Below are 1045 nucleotides of genomic sequence, written 5' to 3'. Positions count from 1 at the left end.
TTTGTTTAGTGTTCGGTTCTGTGTCTGGTGAGTAGGGTTGGAACCGCCTGAGGACTTATACATGCCCGAGTTAGCTGGAAACCTCGCCAGAAACACGTTCTGTAACAATATGGCGCCCAATTTAAATGAGACAACTTAAGCTACTTCTCAAATCCATGAAAAAGTAACTTAAGTTGCGAGGAAGTAGGACACGTACGACACCAAAACGTGTGGCAATAGCCAATTAGAGTTCTCCTATAAACTTATTGCAACCGTGATCCATATCGCAGGAGTTGGCTGACATAACTGCTCCAAGACGATATGGAGAGTGTATGTCAGTGGAACATTTGGATATGATGATCGGCGAAGGAATGCCTTTAGAAGTGAAACGCAATATCTTGCGAGTGACCCGAAGTGTCCCCAACTGTATTGTATTCGTTTCTTTTTGTTGTGAATGAGTTTTGAGTTTTATCTGGAATCGTTGTTAGTGATGAGTGTTGTTTAATGTCTGATATCCTGTCGTATCATGTGTATAACGAAGTGTGTTGTATCAGCGTTAAGTTTCAGTCCTGCTAGTAATGAATTTTAGTATAAACTTGTAGTTTTTATTGTTGATAATCATGTTCAGTCTTTAATGTTGTACAACGTCTGATATCCTGTCATTGATATGTTTCATGAAGTGTGTTGTATCAGAGTTGTATCCATTTGTCCTGAAAATGATTTGTTTTAGATTTCAATTATTTATAAAGTTATTTATTATGTTAAGTGTTAGTGATACCTGATAGCCTGTCATGATCTGTTTCGTGAAGTGTGTAGTATCAGTGTCATGTGCAATTTGACTGTAGATAACTTTGTTTTGTTGTAGTATTGTTGATTGTATGCCACATGAAGAATTCGTAAAGTTTTGGTAACCGCTTTGACCTCCACATCCGTCCATCATTGCCTAAACCAATTAAAGAAAAATTATGATTATAAACTTTTAGCTATATATTACTATATTTTAAATTTGAGTATCATTTATCTTTATATATGCATGCCAAACTTAATTATGAAACTGCATGCATGA

This window comes from Lucilia cuprina, chromosome X (assembly GCF_022045245.1).
Source record: "Lucilia cuprina isolate Lc7/37 chromosome X, ASM2204524v1, whole genome shotgun sequence".
Classification (NCBI taxonomy): domain Eukaryota; kingdom Metazoa; phylum Arthropoda; class Insecta; order Diptera; family Calliphoridae; genus Lucilia; species Lucilia cuprina.
The sequence above is the reverse complement of the archived record's forward strand: the minus strand, read 5'-3'. Positions refer to the sequence as shown.